This window comes from Chiroxiphia lanceolata, chromosome 4 (assembly GCF_009829145.1).
Source record: "Chiroxiphia lanceolata isolate bChiLan1 chromosome 4, bChiLan1.pri, whole genome shotgun sequence".
Lineage (NCBI taxonomy): Eukaryota > Metazoa > Chordata > Aves > Passeriformes > Pipridae > Chiroxiphia > Chiroxiphia lanceolata.
The window spans coordinates 31,341,938-31,360,948 of NC_045640.1; the positions used below are offsets into that span (position 1 = coordinate 31,341,938).

Here is a 19,011-nt window from a genome sequence, read left to right on the forward strand (position 1 = left end):
AATATAGTGCTTGAAAGTGTTGCATTTGCAGTGTAATGGACAATATTGGATCTGAATAATCTGAGAAACACCAGTGAAAGAAATCTGGATGTGTGTTTGAAAGGTGGACTTTACCTACTGTTTCCATTCTTGTTTGAAGGTGTTAGCAGCAATAGCTACACTGGAGCTTCTTGGTATTTTGATAGTCAAGCATATTCATTGTGCACCAGTAGGAAGACAAATGAACACACCAACCCACACACATTTTGTTGTTTACCTCTGCTGTTCTCATACTATTGATTTTTCTTAGATTTTGTTCTAAGGCCTTGACTCTGAGCTGGGTGTTACCACAGTATGAATAATTGCAGAGATATTTTTTATCTTAGCACAGTTGAAAAGTTTTTTGTTCTACTAACTGGGGCTCAAAGTGTATTTATAGACAGAATTGTGCCATGTGGCTACAATCTGTCATAAATTCAAGTGCTTTTATAATGAAGCTCTTAATTTTGAAGGGATTTCAGTCTTTTTGGTTAAGCATAAATTTGAATTTCTGGATCAAGGATAAAGAACTAAGTATTTTCTTTTTCTTTTTTTAAAGAAATAAATGCTGACTCTTCCTTTCTCTCCTGTTCTGGAGCTAAAACAGCTTGGCAGCAGTGTTTGAACACAGTTACAGTTAAACCAGTTTTGGAAAACAGTTTGGCAGACCACAATGGAATAAGGCCAAAGTATGTTACAGTTTTAAAACCTAATTCTAAGCTAAAATTATAGCTATAGTGAGAGACAATGATGTAAAACTCAAATACAATGTTTGTCTCTGCCTTCTTTTTATTTTCTCCAGTTAGTCAAGCTGTGCTAGGCTGCTAGAAACAGTGCTCAAACTTCTCATAAATCCTACATTTCTTCTGCCTGGGCCTCAATCAGTGTGGACAGGAAATTACATAGTTATGTAGTTCTTTGAGAAGTAGCTTACTTTTTAATCATATCATCATTAAGTAAAATTTCACGTATCTTAAAAATTAAGTTCTGTGGGGCCTATAGCACTGCAGATAACTGATCTTTTTCTTTGCTATGTCATTTCTTGCAAAATAGTTGAATCAAAGGCTGTTTCCATTTCCCTTGATACCTTCCGGTGTTGTACAAACACAGCTACTTTCAACTGCTTTAGTTTATCTGCTGTTGGCTTTAGAAGTACAATTTGCAATATGACAGGATGACTGCAGGATATTATTTTTAAAGTTTGTATAAAATGGATTGTGCATCTTTTTTTTCCCACAGTGAAAATGTCTAGACTCTTCAGAACCTTTGTAAAGCTGTTATCCAGACAAATTAGTTCCATGAATTTGAGTCACATCAACCTCAAGAATTATCCAAATAAATGGGGCCACCAAGTCATTGTACTCTTAGCTATAATACAAAACACTGCTCATAATCTGTAAAGCTGTCAGAAAAGAAAATTACTTATCAGCTACAGCCCAACTTTCTTCTTTTTTTCTTTTTTTTTCATTTTTTCTTTTTCCTTTTTTCTTCTTTTTTCTTTTTTCTTTTTTTCTTTTTCTTTCTTTTTTCTTTTTTTTTGCTTTTTCTTTTTTTTTTTTTTTAAAGGAAGATTTTCAGTTTCTCTAAGTGTTAAAAATATTTCCCATCAAAGTGGGCGTTCTGTTGCATAATAATTTTGTCTGTCTCTAAAAATTGCTGAATTGTATTAAGCATAGAAGTCATGAGAAATAATTTCTGCTAACTTCTAATGCCAAGCCTAAGAGTAGAGCCCAGTTATATTCTCAGGGAGATGTCCAATTCATTTTGGGGAAATGGAGATGTCATACTCTTAATAGTCAGTAGCTTCTCTTTGATCTTTTATACTGATCCAAAATTCATACCAATGCAAAAAATTAACTCCTCCATATCCATGACTTCTCATCTGGTTTTGATTGCACTTTCCAAATAGCCTTTGGTCCAGCATGTGCTTGTTATTTGTGCTTTCTTTGTGTGCCTTTATACTCAGTTTGATAAACTTTGAACAAAGAAATCCACTGAACGCTACTCATGTTCACGTAGAGTCCATCTCCTGTCTTTTACACAAGCTTTAACAACTGTGCTTTTTTGTACTTCCAGGCATTTAAGACTGTGAAAATTATTTTGTTTGGTCATTTGTCCCTTGTGGGAGAAAGGGGAGAAGAAAAGAAGTAGTATGGATAAATTGAGTTAAGCTAAGTTTAGGAAGAGCCAGACTCATAGTTTTAACATAGTTTCCCCAGTTGAATGATACTTTCATGCTCTGGTTTTTTTGTCTTTGAAGAGAACCTGTTAGCAGAACATAACTTTAATCACATGAAATGTCTTTCTGAGGGGTTTGGTTTTTTCAGAGTTTGTGTTATAGAGCTTTAGGAACAGGTGGAATGAAAGACTATGATATTAACTCTTGAAGAAGTCATGGCATTGTCATCACATCATTGATAGCGGTGTATATTTTGATAGGCGTGAAATGGTAGAGCAATTGTCTCTGCTTTCTCAGATGAATTTTCTGACCTTTTGGATGATTTATGACTAGGTCATGACAAAATTTCTAATGTGACACACTCATACAGCTATCACAGCAGAGAGCAAAATTATACTTAAAAAATAATAGTCTTTATTCTGAAGAAGTAGCTGTCTGATCTGTTTGATCTCTGGGCTTAGTAGCTCTACTGTATTTTCCTCTTTTCTCATGTTTTGGCTTTATAGCTGTCACCAGTTTCATATGAATCATTGCAGTCCAGTGCTGAGCCCACCAATGTCCTTCAAGAGTTAATCCATTTTTTCTGCTCTGGACAATTCATCCATTTGCTGTAACCTGCCCTAAACACCCTTTTAGGAGTATTCCTGGCCATTGCACAGTTGTCTGCAGTTTGTGTTGGGTTTTGTAATTCCCATCAGAAAAAATCTCTTTTTAAGGCCAGCTTTGAAGATAATTAATCAGTTCTAATGCTTTGGAGATTTTTTTTTTTCATTTCTCTTAGCAATTGTTGGGAATTTCAGAGTAAGTGAAATATGTTCAACTGTATCCTTGTGAAGTCCTAGCCATCCTGCTTAGGATGTTACCCAGCTCTATTTGACGTGTAAAATAAGTTGTCTTGAAAATTTCAGAAGAAATACCTATTTATGATGCATGGCTAGAAGAATACCACTTTTCTTTTTCAGACTTTTACTCTCAGAGTTTTCAAAGATTTCTCTCAACATTATGTCAGCAAGAGACTGTAGTCTGTCACTGTCCTGTTAATCTTTAAGGATAATCAGAGTGATGTAGGATGACTACTAGTGCTACTGGAGAGTTACACACAAGGATGTAGACCATCTACCATCATTTGGAAGTAAAGTAATTGCAGATGTTTTTGTACACAACAGGCAGTCTTCTATGGCAGGTTTCTGTAAGTATCTGCAGTGCTGTAGCAGAGTATCAGGTTTCATTGATTTCTGTCTTCTATTTTAAAGTTTTTTACCTGCAGAGTTTGGAAATAGAGAGGAAGTTATTATTTAGGCAAATCCTTGCCTAATTAGAGGAAGATGCCAATTAATTCCAGGTGGGTCATATGGAATTTCTTAAGGGTTGATTTTTAGCTTTTGTTCTAGCTGGAAATTCTGCTGTGCCTGTAGTGATAGATTTTTAAAACCGTATTTGGCTAACCCCAAAAAACATGTCTAGTTTGTGCACCGCTGAAACTTTGCTGGTAAGTACATAATTGCTCTTAATCCAGAAAATCATAAGGAGCTTTTTGTCCTTCATATCCTTTTATTGAGACACAGACTTCTTGCCTTGGATTTCCAAACTTCCATGCTTTTTGAGACTTTAATTAGAGCTTGTTATTTGTATTTTAAGTATACCAGATTGATAGCATTTGAGAAGACACTGAACTCTGGATGCTTTGTTTGAGAAGGATACATAAAGTTTGTGAAACTACAGGTCCTCTGACCAATCATTTCTAGATTTCAGTGGAGAAATGCTGAAGAACAGCAGTGATTATCCTTCTACTATCTTCAAAGTATTTCTAAATTATTTTTCTTGTGATAATTATAACTATTGTGGGGGGTTTTTTTTGAGCCAAGACAAAGGATTCTTATTATAAAACCAGAAGTAATTTAAAATATTTTAAAGATTATTTTCATAGTGGAGCAATTATTGTATCTCATTAGTTTCCTGTCTAATGAATCAGTCTTCTTGCATTCATCTAATATAATGCTCTAGGTTAAAAAGCCCAATCAAACAAAAACCCTCCCAAAACTCCCTCTTTAAAATTTCTTCTGAGGTGAGTTTTATTTTTGAAATGAATACTTTCAATTGATTATTTATATATATTGTGATGGCTTTTGATATTGTAGTCTACTGAGGAAATTATTAACATTTTAGAATTGCTTTAGCCAAGTACATTTTTAAATTTATTAAGATGTTTATGGAATTGTTTTAACCTCTACTGAAACAGATGGAACTCTCTATTAATGTTTGAAGAACACTTATCACAGAGATCGTCTTTCTTTTCCAGATTTTTCACAAAATGAGCACAACTGCAGTTAAACAGGGTGGTCAGTAATGATGCATCTCAATACCTGTCAAAAATCAATTGTTGCAAAATTGCAGAGACAGTTTGTTTGGGTCTCATATTACTGACATTTCATCCAGTTCATTTTTCATGCTACAAGATGGACTCTGGCGCTAATGGATAATGTGCCTGAAAGTTCCTATTGGCATGTGATACTCTTTGCACACTTCTACTGGAAAACAAGCTTAATATTTAGATGAATATGCAAGTATTTCAGTGATGGAAGAGCTATATTTTCATGAGGGGCTAAAGTTAAAGGGAAGGTTATTTGGATAAAAGATATCCAGGCCACTCTAGTGGGTCCATAAAAAATTTGAAGATGAGACTCTGTTCTTTGCATATAATAATGTAAAAGGGCAGAAAATAATGAAAATTTGAGGCTAGCATTTATGTAAAATGTGAAAAAGGTCAAAATTAAAGGGAAATAAAACAAATTAACTGGAAATTATGGGAGTTTGATCACAGGGAGTGTTTGGTTTTGCTTTAGCCTCTTCAGCTGCTGGAAGCTCGAGTTCTGCGTGAGAAATGCAGATGCATTGCTGGCTAAGTGTCTAGGGAAATAAAGAGCAATAGTTTGACAATTGTATGCCAAAGTGGCATTTTCTGAAGGCCAGTAAAGCAACGCATAGGTGAAAAAGGATCTTAGCCAAAGTATACTTGCTGTCATGTTGATTATCATTTAAACTAGCTAAGATTTTTTTTTAGATTAGCCCTGCAGGATTTTACACTGATTATCTTAATTTTATGTAACAAAATTCATTATATGAGTATCTGTTGCTGCTGTAGAACAATTAAAGTTTCATGTTTTAATAGTGTTTCCATGAGGAATATATACTTACTCTTTGTGCCAAAATCTTTTTCCATTATGAAAACATGTATCATTTACAAGTGGTACTAACCAATGATCAGGTTCAATAAAAATCAGTAAGTTGGTGAAATATTCCATTTAGTTCTAGTAAGGGAACTGGTGGCATTTCAAAATTAGAAGTAATTTCTATGTCATTTTGCAACTCAGTATTTTACCCAAATGGGGTTATGTGTATTCTAGTTACCCTGTTAAAGTAAAGAATTAAATTAAGGAAATATTCGATGTCAGAAGGTTTTTTCAAACAGTTCGTAAAATAAGATGTCTTTCCTGCTGGTAATTTCCTAGATCATTGCATTTCAACTGGCAACCTGTTTGTGATGTCTGCCAGTGGCGCTGCGCTGTCACAGTTCTGTTTTTGCACAGAATGGAAGCAAAATACTTCTCTGATTTAATATTTAAAGTCAAGAACAGATCAAGTGATGGATCCTACTTTAAATACTTTGCCATTATTTTAAAGCAATATTTGGTTACAAAGGAGATTTCTCAAAACTTTTGCGCAAGAATCTCTTCAATTAATTCTTATTGCCTTTGACTTAAGATAAAAGAAGTACGGAATATAAACAACATATCCATCTAATTGTTGGATTTCTGTAAGCAAAAGAAAACAAACTTAACTTCTGAAAACTCTTAAAATTGGCAGATAATTAAAACATGCTACATTTTATATGTTTCATTATGAGCAAGTTGTGACATCTTGATTAGGTGACCTAGGGGGTTTTTTTGTTGTTGGTTTGGTTTGGTTTGGTTTGGTTGGGTTTTTTTTGTAATCCCTTTAAGATGGCATCTTTTCCATGTCCATCTTTTCCACAAAAAGTCATATAGAAACAAGTAAGGTGTGTAATAGGTATTCTTTTCCTGCCCTTGCTCCATGATATTTTTGTAAGGCTATTTCCAGTATCGTCCATGATTTCTTTTAGTCTTAAATTAGATATATTCATCCTTTCTCTCTTCTCCACTCTCTCTTCTTTCTTTCTTGGCCCCCATATAAAAAAGGGGGAAAGTCCACTTTTTTATATTTATAAATTTGAGTTACCTTAAACAGTTTCCAGTAACTCAACACAGAAAATTAATTGCACTGTTTTTTTAAAAGAAAAAGATGTCCTGGAGCCCATTAGTGTGTGGTGCACTGGTCAAATGGGCTGAGAGGTGCTGTGACCCAGGGATGAGACTGGACAACCTCAGTGGAGTAGGAACCCCTGAATCTGATACTACTTGTGCTATCAAACCAGCCAGCTGAGGTTGGGAAGGGAGGAGGGAAATTAGGTGAATCATTAGTTCTTCGCTTAATTTTCATTCTTGCACCATGAAATTAGGACTATTTTGGACTATTTGACTCCCCTGTGGAAGTGCGCAGGAGCACAAAGATAAAGCCATTAAAAAATACAGATTTTATAGACATTCTAGAAGCCACCTCAGGAGTTTAGGCATGTGAAAGGGCTGTCATTACTCCTACTTTAAAATCAGTGGCTAAGTCCTTTTAAAGAATCACCAGCTTTTGTGCAAATCAATAAAATTTTCAGCAGGGAAAGGGTTAGGATTTAATTTTGATCCTGCAATCACTGCTTATATTTTCCTATTATCAGTGAAAAAGGTTGTATTTGTAAATAATTCTCTATTAGTTTTTCAGAATTTTATGTTTTGATTTTGTCTGGTTTGAAGAGAACAGAATACCTGGAAGTGATCTGATGTTAGCTTCTAAGAGGCTTTTGCTTGTGTCTTACACAAGAGACTGTAATGGAAACTTAGTAACGGAGGGTGAAAGGTAAAGCCCTGTTACTGATTAAAAAGAGTAAAACAGCAACCTTCCTATCATTTTGCAGGCATTTTCCAGCATGGAAAATGATTGTTAAGTAGAAATGGAATTACTAGAAATTTTCTAGAAGTTTTTATAGGAAAACAACATTCATAGCAACTGGAAAGATTTCCCTTTTTTGATACAGGAGAAAAGATCACTATTAGCCTTTCCAAATAAAAAATTTTTAAAGAAAAACTGATTTCCTTAAAATTTTTAAAGAAAACCCATCAAAACCTCCTCACGAATATTCCAACAACAACACAAAAAATCCAAGTAAACTGAAAAAAAGAGATTGGCTGAGGTGAAAAAGAGTAAGTTGAAGGATGATAGTCCTACATGTAGGATTGGAAAATAAATTTTCAGTTGGTTAATTCAGGTAATGAAGAAAGTGATAACTAAAACCGGGTGACCTTAAAAACTTATAAAGGAAGCCCATTCAAAACAACTAAAAACTATTGTATCTGTACATATTTATATAACTTCTAATAATAACTCAGATCCCCATTATTTGGGTAAAAGGCTTGGTGGTTTTTGGTTTTTAAGTTTTGAGATTTAAGTACTACTTTTCCATGCCAGTTGCATTTGCATAGGCTGGGACAATTTCTATGAAATGTGCCTAATTACCTACCTAAGTTGCCATTAGAAGAAAATATACATGGTCATTAGTATTTGGCTCAAATAGGGACTAGTTGTCAGAAACTGAATACCTTTTTTTTTAAGTTGGCTTCAGTTCAGTATGTTATGAGTTCCATCAGCCTTGTGGAAAAGCAGAATGTTATCCAATAGCTTACATCTCAAAAAATGCACAGTGCATTAATTTGTTTTCTGGTCTTTCTGCTTGCTCTTATTGAAAGTTTGTAACTTCATGCCTCTAATGAAGAAGCGTACTCATGCTTCAAATGGTGATGGTGCCTTCCTCATGCTCCTTCCCAAGCTGCAGTGTGGAGATGCATCTGATGCTCCTTTCCCAGGTGTCCAGGGAGATGCAAATCAGCTTCATTCCCAGTCTTGGCAAGACATAGCATTGCAGTTTATTTTCAATTACTTGATCAATTACAGATCAAGTGTTTGTTAGTTTTAACTTGGATTTTCCTAGTTCTTCTTTGTATTTACAAAGTTTGTATTACAGACTTTTCTATCTGAATTTCCTGTCTATATTTATCCTGTATTCAAGGTGTGGATTTGGGCCAAAAAAGTATGTGTGGATTTTTTTTTTTACAGATAGTATGGCTTTAAATAGTTACTTTCCTTCTCCAAAGCTTCTCCAAAACTCTGATTTTAGACTTAGGGACAGCACTGTGAGTCAGCACTACAAACATTTTCTTTAGACCCCTGGGAATATTTTGAATTCAACAAATGATAGCTAGTAGCTGCTTGGGATATGCTTAATATTAGGTTACATGACTAATTCATGGATTAGAATAAATAATAGGAATTTGTGCCAATGTAGCCCTTCTTCTTTTTACATATGAAATGATGCAGGATTGCAGAGTTATTCTTCCTGCTTGTATTAGTCTAATAGTATATGATTATTTTTATAGGATGTACTGTATTTCTTTTACAGAAGTCAGGATTTGAGGTATTTTTCCAAGTACAAGCTCAAAAAGAATTATTAAAGAAAAGGTGAGAGAATTGATAAATGATAATTTTATTTTAATCTGTACAACATTCTGTAGGAACTAGTTTCAGTAATCTGCTTAAACCACAAAAATCTAAAATAAATATATTTTAATAGATAGGAAGCCCTTTAAAAAGTGTGGAATTATAATTTATTCTCTTCAGAACTTATGCTGTCGTATCATTATAGAGATAGCCTACATTACTGTTGAGCTATATAAAGATTCTTTTTCTCTCTTGAATGTTTGTGATCATTTTAAGCACAGTAACACATAGATTGCACTGGATTTTTATTCTCAGAAGCATGTCAGAACCACTAAAATGTAATAATCTAGAAAAGATTCTTGCTGGCACCTCATGAATCCCCTTATGAATACTAGTACATCTTCTCATAACCCATCAGAGCTGCACAAACTGTACAAAATATGTTTCTTTTTCACTGTGCATGTCAAAAGTTGTGTTTGTTACAGTTGGTTGCAAAGTCAAGGGGTTGCCATGGTTCACTAAGGCCCAGTCCTGCTAGCACTTTTGTTCATATTTAACTGATGAAGTATATGTAGTTATAGGGGGCTTGCACACGGATCTTCATGTGCAAAGTTAGCACCTCTCGTTGTGTAAAACTCTACATATTTTTGGCCTGTAGCTGTGCGACTGCACCTATGAGACAATTCAGAGTCAACAGCAGAGCAGCTTTTAATGAGTTTATCACTTCAGTACCTGCAGTACTTTGTTCAGTCTGTGCAAGAGTTTCACAAATTAATGGTTGAAGGGGGGGGGGGTTCGTACATTTAAAATTCCCTGAACATGAATGTCTGCATAAATCTATAAAAATATGTTCCTTTTTACCACTCTACGGAAAAGTCTTAAAAGCAGTCTTCCATAGGAAAATAAAATAAATACAATAATTTTCTCTTTCAGTTCATTCTCTCTGATGTGGTCAACTGTTTCCTGGCAAGAAGAGAATTACTGATCAACTTCTTTATGGAAAGAATGTGCTATGAAAGCCCTTGGGGTATGCAAGTTAGAGAACTGTTGGATGAGGCATTTTATATTAATCCAAGTATGATATAGTTGCTAAGTCTCTAAAGTCAGAACTTAAGCTATAAAGTAATGTTTTTGATCAAAACACAGTTGGATTTGTAACTGGAAATAAACTCCTTCCTCTGAGAGAGAAGCTGGATATGCTATTGCAGGTAACTGCCACCAGACAGCACTCTGTATGCTCAGTCTTGTCCAAAGAGCACCAGGTCTGGCATCCTTCACTGATACCCCATTAGACTCCATTCCTTCATGAACATCTCTCTGATATTGCTTTCTCACACACCCTGAGGCGCACAAATACACTTCGCAGTTGAATCCACAAAAACAATGCTCTGCTGGGTGGTAACATGGTCTTCTTGTTTCGAGCATGCATTACTGAAAACACACACAAAAACTATGAGTGTCTGTCCATAGGACCTTTGATCCAAACACTACGTAAGGGGGACATACTAATCCACCCCACAGTGCACTAGATCAAGGCGCGACAGATGGAAGGTATTTTATTTCACTAGCCAGGGCACTCTCCCTGCCTCTTGACCGGCAGCCAGGACAGTTCTAGGTTTTAATGCCTTTAGCAGTGTAGCTCCTGTGTGCTCCTGTTCCCAGGATTAAGTTTTAGAAAGTCAGATGAATCACAGCAGCCCAGCTCCTCAGTCTTTGTAATGATCCATAAATTTACTGGTGTTACCTGGGATGAATTGTTATCACAGCCAGGAGATGGGCAATATGACAAGAGGCAATGGGCAGAAACTGATGTACAGGAAGTTCTACCTAAATATGAAGAAGAACTTCCTTAATGTGCAGGTGACCGCACACTGGAACAGATTGCCCAGAGAGGTTGTGGAGTCTCCCCCACTGGAGATATTCAAGAACCATCTGAGTAATTCTCAAGTTATTCATGGCTATGTTAGGGAGTGCTAGTTTGGTAAAAAAATGCCTAGATATTGTCACAGGTCAGAGTGATGCTCCTTAAAAGTAGTTTTCATGTATTTCTGCACAAGAAGCCTACCCTGCAGCACAACTTCTGATTGGGTATTAACTGTGAAAGAGATAAAGTTCATATTAATAAAGATGAGGTCAACACAAGGGAAAGAATTAGTATTGTCATCATTAGAGCTTCAACAAACAACACCTTTCTCTTAACACCTTTTTGCACTTTAAGAAAAGAATTCCCTTGGATAATGTAAGCTGGACTCCTGGTCTTGAAACATGGCCCACCCCTGTGGAGCACACTCTTCTTGGAGGCATTTCTCCTTGGATGTGGGAGAGCTGAGGAAAGGTTGTATTCTTTCCTTGCATGTGGCTGCAGGAAGCAGGACTTTTCTTGAGGGAAGGAAGAGGTGCCTTCTCTGCTTCTGGAGCACTGGCAGAGTTTACACTCACAGAAAACTAAAAGCTGAGAGAAAGTTACAGAGGCTGTCACATAACGTGTTTTTCTGCATATATTCGTAGGGAAGACTTTTCAATGATGAGAAGCAAAGGGCTTTTATCTGCAAGGTTTGAGTTTTAACTGAACAAAAATAAAGTGATTTAAACACGAGTGTTTAAAAGGAAACAATATGCCATGAATAATATTGACTGGAAATGCTACTACATGTTTGGAGTGGGGTTTTAATAAAAATACAGCTGCAAACTGTACATTGGGGGTTGGTTTATGCTGGAAGCTAATTTTTAAGAATCTGAGGTTTATTTATTGGTTGTGTCACGGGAATATTTGGCTTGTTCTAGTTCCAGTGTTCAGCATTTTTGCATTTCAAGCCATATAAAGGAGTACAAGATCTATGGTACATCTACCCAGTTCAACAGAATGGGCTCTAACCAGGCTCTGTAAATATACTGCCTTCTGTGTTGTTTCTACCACAGCAATACTTTAAAAATTATTTATATTCTTCTAAAATTTACTCAACAAAACCAGTTTTCATGCTGTGCTATTGCATTTAGGTCTACTGCAAAGTATCCTTCAACATGCTTGAAAGCCAGTTTGTTTTTCACAAGGGCTGTGGAAAGATTTTGCCTTGGTATCCCAGTGGGATACCAAGTTTGACATCTACATTTCCTCCAGGATGTGTGAAAGGTTTCCCTGTAGGGGAAATTACGCTACTCTCTCACTGCATGAGGGAGTATACAGCGTGCATTCTGTATGCACACACACAGGTGTGTTTAAATGTAGAGAATGGCAATCCAGTTGGATTTTGTGTCTTCAAGAAAGTCGTGATTTATCAGAACCACCTGCAAGACTTTCTCCCTCTCTGTCTGCCTGCCTGCCTGCCTGCCTTGGCTGGGCAAATAGCTGACAAGCTCTCAGCCCTCCAATCGCTTGGGCTGCCAAGCCTCCACCCCTTGTCACCAATGGCTTCCACGCTACCTGCAGCTGGCTTTTAGAGCAAGTGTCTTAATAAAATCACTTTCAGTCATTACTCTTCTATTTATAACGGCAGGAGTTCGGGACTGGGTAGGAAAAGCAGAAGTTTGCCCAGCAGAAGTTGCTCTGAATCAGGTTTGTAATGATGTTTACTGCTGAAAGAAGTAACCTGCAAGCAACATAGCTTATCACAGGAAACTTTGCCTTTAACGTACGTGCTTTTTGAGTAGCAAGAGCTGTGGTATACAGTTTGTTTACAATACAGCATTATTCTGTCTTTGGCAAAGTGCAAAGTACAGTGCTAATATTTAGAAGATGCAGATTATGTTTTCCTTCCCTGTCTGACTGGAAAGTGTTTCTGCTTTTGGATGATAAAGCTCTCCTTTTCTGTTTTATGCATCGTAGACTTCTGTTACAGAGTGCTGCTTTCCAATTTTAGCACTTAAGTATTATTGAAATACATTACTTTAAATATTCCAAGGCATCAGGAGTTTTGTGAAAGTCTTTGGAACAATATGAACTTTTAGGACACTTGCAGTAAAATCATGTGTTGGCTGTGCGTGTGTGTACACGCATACATATGGAAATCATAGACAATACCTAGTTTTGCTTCATCTCTGAATTCTTTTACTTTTATATATTAGTGCACAAGATCTAATCAATGCAATACTGCAATTTTGGATAAGGCTAAATGTACTTAAGGGCAAACAAAAAAAATTTAATCAATTCTATAAATGGAAAATATATAAACTTTTACAGATTTTTCAGGAAAATGAGGCGAAAGGAAGAGGCTAAATTAACCTGTATTAACCGGTATATATTTATATTTTCCCATTTTCAGTATGTTAAAAACTTATTGGAGTGTTGTCTCCTGAATTGGCATGCTGTTTAAAATGTTAAATTATTGTACCTAAAATTTATAGTATATTATATAATATTAGCTCAACAGAATAGTTTTTAAGTAAAATATCTTTACATTACTTTGGCTTCAGGAGTCATTAAACATACTTCTCAATAACAGTATTAAAACTTTCAGATGTTTTATATTGCTTTATAACAGTTGCCTTCCATATGAGATTTTTATCTTTTTTTATTAGAGCTCTTAACTGAAAATTTTGTAGGAAAAGCTGAATGGTAACTACAGGGAAACTTTGTATTTTCTCACATGTAGCTTGAGTTTAATGTGTAATAACTTAAACTGCTTATGAGACATAATTAAATTAAAATGTGATTTTAATGGAAATAAAATTGGTTATGCATGATGCAAGTTACTTTTTTTGCTCCAATATCCACTTTTTTTTTGCATTTTATTGACTCCTGTTTGGGATAGGAGTCTAGGTTAGGTTATTTTTACATGGAAAATACTTTGCAGAAATGGTAGATTTTACAGGACTGTGAAGCAGTCAAAGCAGTTTTAAATATGAATACAGTCCTTGCAGATGGAGACTTTGTTCCTTGCATTGTGTTTGTAGTTACAAGTCTTTTGACATCAAACTTTTCGTGCCAGAAGAGGGTTAACAGTAGATGACTATTAAATGTTCCTGATCATTCACCTGAATGAAGAGCTGGTATGAATTATAAGGCCGAACTCTTCTTCTTGGGTTGGCATTCAGATGTGTAGTGGTCAAACAGTAAATGATCTGGTTTACAGCTGGCCAGGAAAGGCTGAAATTAGGAAGATTCTACTAGCAGCTACTGTAGAGGGAAAAAAAATAAAACAAACCCACACAAAACCCCCAAACAAACAAAAAAAAAATCCCAAGACAATAAAGAACAAAAGTAATTGGAAAAATGCCTGTGCTTATTCAGGTACTCTGGCAAATACCATGAATGTTCATCAGACATGAGGAAGCTTTGTTGGTTTTTTTTCCTGCCTATGTTAGATATATCTGTCAAATTCTTTTCTTGTCTAAATTAAGTCCTCCTCTCCTGCCTGTCTCTTTGTTGAATGCAGTTGAAAGGGTAAAACTGTAAACAACATTGTGGACGGCATTCTTTCTAGGAATGCGTTCAAGGAAGGAGGAGGTTTCAGTGTGGGCTGATCATTGGTCCTCAAGTCTAAGGCAGTTGAACTGGGACCTCCCTTTTTCAGAGGATTGTTGGAGGCGTATTCTGTGTTACAGAGTAATCTGTAGCTAAATTAAAACTTAGTCCAAAAGAGATTTGAGAAGTGCAGTGGCCCAGCGCATGCAGAGCCAGAGAAGTGCCACCTCAGTTGTACACAGCAAAAGGGACGTGTCAAAGTCGGTGACAAATGGACTTCACAGGTGTTTGCTTGTGACAAATGTCTCTGTAACACAGACTTCACCAAAGTGGAGCCTAGGACAGGTTTGAATGCACGAGAGAAGCATCAGGTTGGGTCTGCTCCTCACCTTAATTAGAAGTACCTGCACACTGTTAGTGAATGCAAGGGCATTTTCCATTTTTGGTTTCTTATCTCTAATTGCCTATGCTTAAACTCTGTATAAGCTCAGGATTCAGTCTTTTCTCTGTTTAAACTGCGTGAACAATTCAGCCCACCCTGACTAATTCTACTTGCAGGCTACATGCTGTTGTTCAAAGGCAGGCAGATATCCAAGTCTGCTCCAAGAAATGTAGGACAGGTGTGCCAGAGATGCCTCGAAAGCACTCGCTTCCTTCTTGATTGATTACCCAATATATTGACAAAAACCCCCTTTCCCAAGCTGTCAAGTGTGCCTCTCCAGGAAGGCTCAGAGAAAAGCCAGTGCTCAGAGAAGAGCTATGCAGGATATTTAGCAAGTGCCCAGGCCAGCGCTGGCAGAGCTCGTGGCAGCAGAGGCCAAGATGAAGCAGAGGCCACAGTGTGCTAGGACAAGGCAGGCTTAGGCTGCAGCAGGGAAAGGAAGAAGTAAAAAGGAGCAGTTAGGAAGATACTCAATCCTGCTGGTCAAAAAGTAGGACAGATAATTTTTTATTGTGTTCACTTTACCCTACTTCACGTTCCTCTATGTCTAAAGATTGACAGAAAAGAAAACCATGAGATTTGTCTCAAAGGAATAAGATCTGTGAGCCTGCAGCAATAAGACCGTTTTTAAGAGCGTGTAGTGGCAGTCAGTGTAAGCTTATCTAGGACAATACTGCCACCAAAAGGCATACCCAGCTGTTAAGTTTTCTGCTTCTGTAGGTTTGTATTTGAGCATGAGACGTGCTTAGCCCCAGTGTTCTGATAAACTGTGCTTGTGAGTCAGTACATGTCAGCACTGAGTCATTGCCCAGGCTGTTCTCTTACACTGGGTAATGCATTAACGGATCTGCTTTACAAGTGACTCCTCAGGAAAAGGTTACACTTGTCAGTGATTTCTGAAGACACTTTGTCACCTCTTACTTATGTCTTTTGGTCCTGTGTGAAGGCCAAATATCTCTGTAAGTTCATCAGTTCTTCCTGCTGCACCATCCTAAAGAGTAGGAAGTCTTGGAATGTCTCAGCCATGTCTGACATAGAGTACTGCTCTTGGTACACAGCAACAGAAGTTGTGAAGCTGGGTTCAGACATTGCTCACTATGCATATATGCATAGTAAGTATAGGAAGTAGTGCAAGACATTCTGGATTGCAGTAATTGTTGTAAAAGAACGTTTGTTCATCAAGTCCATGTTAGGATGGATATATCTAAAAAGATATGTTTCCCATGCATGAGGTGGTTTTTTTCTCTAGACACAAAGGATTTTTATATTGAACTTTGTCTTTGGTTGTGCTGCAGTTTGTAAAGGCTAAAGAAGAAAGGCTGGATTTGAGTCAGAAGAGGTGTTTCCTCTTACTGGCTTGTGGCCACCAAGAACCAGCCTCCTGTCCTCTCCACAAGAATCAGAGAAAGCAGAAAAACTCCTTCTATTTTGTCACAATGATTTCTTCTCAGCAGAGAAAACCATAATATCTCTCACCTGGCCACTGCAAGATGACTCTAAAACCTCCTTGTCCCAAATGTCAAAGAAGCAGAGCAATCTGAGATGTCGTTTGAATAACAGGAGTTTTGGAAATTGTTTAGTGCTCTGAGAACAACATCTGCCAGAGTATTTTTTTCATGTTAATGAAATACTAAATGAAATATCATTTGGGGGGAGAGGGAAATAATTCCTTAAAAAAGCTATGCTTTTGCAACATTGAAATCACTAAAGTGAAGGGCATGGAGTCACAAGAGCATTGCTGCCTGTCACCATGGGCTACAGACTAATAAGTATATTAATATAACATCCTAAGTGATTGCTACCGTTTCAGAAGTGTCATTATGAGGAAAAAAACATGGTAGTGGAGTCAGGAATACTTGTCTAAGTACAGCCCAGGATAGATAAACCCGAGTTTGTGGGAGTGGAGTGCCTAAGCCTCATGCCCAAAAAACGGCTACTCTTTCTGAAGAGCTCAGAATACACAGCAGGGGATTTTGCCTGAACACTTCAATGCTGATTACCCTCAGAAGATCTTGTGGATCTCTGCTGACATGAATATCATCTGAGTTCTGAAACTGATGTATGAAATCTCCTAAGTGGATGAAGTCTACATACCATGGGCAGATACTTACCTCTGGGAGTCTTGGCAGGCTGAAAGGCCTACCTAATTGCAGAAAAGCTTTGGAAACTTGCCTTCTGCCTCCTTCTACTGTCCTGGGCCAGCTATCACCTTTCTGAGCATTAAGCATCTCTGCCCAGAGCTATTCAATTCCATTCACTATCCTGTATCAAATTCCCTCTACTTGAAAGGGAATGGAGACCCTTTTTCTTCAGGATGCTCCTTGAAGACAGAAGTGGCATGTCTGAGTGTACTTGGGGAGCTATGACAGGAATAGGGAGAAACTGTATCTGCATGGATTTCTCTCTCACAAGGCGATTTTTTTTTTCAAGCAATCTCATGTCAGGGTGGCAGTTCTCTTGCTCTGACTCTCTGTTCTAGGATCTAACACAGTTAATTGAGCTATCCATCTTGATGCAAAGTCATTTCTGTTAGCGGATTGAACTGTTGTGAGTAGAAATGTTCTTAACTGGTCTAGGAAACTGATACAGACCAGGAAGGTATATACCAGCAGAATATCATCATCTACTCTACCTGGAGTACTGTGTCCAGTGCTGGGCCCCTCAGTTCAGGAAGGATATTGAGATGCTGGAGCAGGTCCAGAGAAGAGTAACAAGGCTGGTGAAGGGACTCGAGCACAAGTCCTATGAGGAGAGGCTGAGGGAGCTGAGGCTGTTTAGCCTGGAGAAGAGGCTCAGGGGAGACCTCATCCCTGTCTACAACTCCCTGGCAGGAGGGTGTAGCCAGGTGGGCGTCAGTCTCTTGTCCCAGGCAACCAGCAGAAGAGGGAATGGTCTTAAGCTGTGCCAGGGGAGGTTTAGGTTGAATTTTAGGAAAAAATTTTTTACAGAGAGAGTAAGCAGACATTGGAATGGGCTGCCCAGGGAGGTGGTGGATTCACTGTCCCTGGAAGTTTTTAAGATGAGACTGGATGTGGCACTTAGTGCCATGGTCTAGTAACCGTGGCAGTGTTGGATCAAGGTTGGATTTGATGATCTTGGAGGTCTTTTCCAACTCAGTTCATTCTATAAGTCTATGATAAATTAAATAGATTTTCAGTTCCCAGGAGGGTTCCACTTAAATCATGAGCAGAGTATAGATATTTATGATATGAGTTGCAAAGACAAACATCAGTTTGGGGAGATGGCAGATTGTATTGCTTGATTCTTACCAAACTCTTAGCCATCAACAATACAATTCAAACAAAAACATAAAGACAGAACTTGTACATTAATACTGCCTCTTTGAGATATTATGTTCTATGGGATGCCCGTGTCCTCCCTCCCAAGCAAATGCTTTGGACCCTCAGCTATAATTTGTTTGAGTTGGGAAGCTGGATCATTGCTGTTCATAACAGACACCCATGTATGGTGGATTGACCTTGGCTGGACACCAGGTGCCCACCCAGCCGCTCTATCACTCCCCAGCCAGACAGGGGAGAGAATAAGATGGAAAACAACTTATGGGTTGGGAAAAGGCAGTTTATTAAAGCAAAAGCAAAGCAAAAGCTTGTGCGCGCAAAAGCGAAGTGAAAGATAACAAAGTTTATTCTCTACTTCCCATGAGCAGCGATGGTTGACCACCTCTGAGAAGCAGGGCTTCAGCACACGTAATGGCTCCTCAGCAGGCAGCCACTGGAGACAACGAATGCCTGCCTTTCCTGCTCCTTGCCTCAGCTTTTATATCTGAGCTGATGTCATTTGGTATGGAATATCCCTTAGGTTAGTTCGGGTCAGCTGGCCTACTTGGGTCCCCTCCCAGGATCTTGCCCTTGATTGAGGAAGGAATGTTACAGTGTTGGTGCTGTGCTCAGCAGAAGCCAAAACATGGATGTGTTATCAACACCCTTCTAGCCACCAATGCAAAGCACAGCACTATGAGGGATACTATGGGGAAATGAACTCCAGCTCAGCCAGACCCAGTACCCCATGTCACAGGCCAGAGAAGTGCTACTCACGTGCTGGCCTCCAGGACCAGGCTGGTCACAGAATCTGGGCTTGTGGGCAAGAGCTGATTGCACCCCACACTGCAATGTACACTCAGAATATTGAAGAACTGCAGCTGGCATGGGATGAGCAGTTAGCCCATCAGGGTTTTTTAGATAATTGTCAGGGAGAAGCGTACAAGATTTCTTGAAGGATAATTAAATCTGGGAAACTTCACTGGTGCAGGAGAGAGTAGAAACACTTTTAATCTGATTTCAAGCAGTTCTCACTGAGCAAATTGTAAAGGCAAAAGAGATGTGTTTGAGG

At 37.9% G+C, this 19,011-nt stretch overlaps 1 protein-coding gene across 5 annotated transcripts in view; it reads left to right on the top strand.

The window, feature by feature from the left end:
- SLC7A2 (solute carrier family 7 member 2) overlaps positions 1–19,011 on the top strand; it is a 54,169-nt gene that overhangs the window by 13,996 nt on the left and 21,162 nt on the right. For 2 of the 5 annotated variants that reach the window (XM_032685481.1, XM_032685484.1), the window contains exon 1: positions 12,257–12,371. The exons of 2 other annotated variants lie outside the window; for them this stretch is intronic. The gene's annotated coding sequence lies outside the window, so the exon portion shown is untranslated. Of the gene's footprint in view, positions 1–12,113; positions 12,372–19,011 lie in introns of those variants that run through there. One more of the 5 variants, XM_032685483.1, reaches the window with a different exon arrangement.